Here is a 1968-nt window from a genome sequence, read left to right as displayed (position 1 = left end):
GTCTTGTTATTTTATATTGATGAACATCTCAAAGTAACTGGTTAATCATATTGGTTCATTTTTATACGCCCGTCGTCTTTTAGACGGGACGTATTATGGTATACCGTTGTCCGTCCGTCCGTCCGTCCGTCTGTCGTCCACACTTCGGACAATAACTCAAAAACACTTTCACTAATTTCCATGAAACTTAAGTGAATTGTTTATATCTATTGACATAAGCTCCCTTTCGTTTTTTTTTAATTTCAGATTTTAAGTTTTGGATTTATGGGGCTTTATTCATAAAAAAGGGGGGATTTTCAACACTTCGGACAATAACTCAAAAAGGCTTTCACCAATGTCCATGAAACTTTGGTGAATTGTTTATATCTATTGATGTAAGCTCCCTTTCAATTTTTATAAATTTCAGTGACAATGGAGGTCATACTCAACTCTGAAATATATAAAAGAAACTAAAATTAATTTCATACAAGACTTACAAAGGCTAGAGGCTCCTGACTTGGGACAGGCGCAAAAAATTTGGAGGGTTAAACATGTGCTATGTAAAGATTATTACCATAAAAGATTTGATGTGAGTAAATTTGATATTACATCAGCCTTGGTGAGAACATTAGTTATTGTCCCCCGACTTTGGAATTGTAATTGTTTCACATTTCATTATTATGCAGATTACATTATGGTATTCATTTTGCTTGTTGTTGAAAGCTGTAGTTCCTTTAGTATTTTATGAATACCCAAAAGTTGTCAAATTGGCAATTATACCATCTTATTTATTATGCTCCCAGAAAAATTTCTTTGAGCATTAAGTACTGAGTTTATCTCTGTGATTATTAAATGAATGGTTTTAAGATAATCACTTCATTAACCCTTGCTCGTTTCATCGAGCCTGCGACTTTTGTTGCAGAAAGCTCGACATAGGGATAGTGATCTGGCGGCGTTAGCTAACTTCTTAAAAGCTTTATATTTTAAAAGGTGGAAGACCTGGATGCTTCATACTTTGTATAGGGATACTACATGTTACGAAGTTTCTGTCAGTCACATGTCCAATGTCCTTGACCTCATTTTCATGGTTCAGTGACTACTTGAAAAAAAAAGTTAAGATTTTTTGTAATTTTAAATTCTCTCTTATTATAAGTAATCGAATAACTATATTTGGTATGTGCGTACCTTGCAATGTCCTCATGGTGGTCAGATAGGTTTCACTTGACCTCGACCTTGTTTCATGGATCAGTGAACAATGTTAAGTTTCGGTGGTCAAACCCATATATCAGATACTATTAGCAATAGGTATAGTATATTTGGTGTATGGAAGTACTGTAAGGTGTACATGTCCAACTGGCAGGTGTCATCTGACCTTGACCTCATTTTCATGGTTCAGTGGTTATAGTTAAGTTTTTGTGTTTTGGTCTGTTTTTTTTTGTACTGTATGCAATAGGTCTACTATATTTGGTGTATGGAATGATTGTAAGGTGTATGTGTCTAGCTGGCAGGTGTCATGTGACCTTGACCTCATTTTCATGGTTCAGTCAACTTCAGTGGTCAAAGTTAAGTTTTTGTGTTTTGGTCTGTTTTTCTTATACTGTATGCAATAGGTCTACTATATTTGGTGTATGGAATGATTGTAAGGTGTAGATGTCTAGCTGGCAGGACTGGTATCAACTGACCTTGACCTCATTTTCATGGTTCAGTGGTCAAAGTTAAGTTATTGAGTTTTGGTGGTTTTTTTCTAATACTATATGCAATAGGTCAACTATATTTGGTGTATGGAAATATTTTATGATCTATATGTCAGTTGCACAGGTTTTATTTGACCTTGACCTCACTTTCACGGTTCATTGCTCAGTGTTAAGATTTTGTGTTTTGGTCTTTTTTTCTTAAAACTATAAGAAATAGGTCAATATTTGTTCTATGGAAGAATTGTTACCTGTACATGCCTGCCTGGCATGGTTCATCTGACATTGACCTCATTTA

The sequence above is a fragment of the Mytilus galloprovincialis genome, chromosome 9 (genome assembly GCF_965363235.1).
Source record: "Mytilus galloprovincialis chromosome 9, xbMytGall1.hap1.1, whole genome shotgun sequence".
In the NCBI taxonomy this organism is placed as follows: domain Eukaryota; kingdom Metazoa; phylum Mollusca; class Bivalvia; order Mytilida; family Mytilidae; genus Mytilus; species Mytilus galloprovincialis.
Note: the sequence above shows the minus strand (reverse complement) of the source record.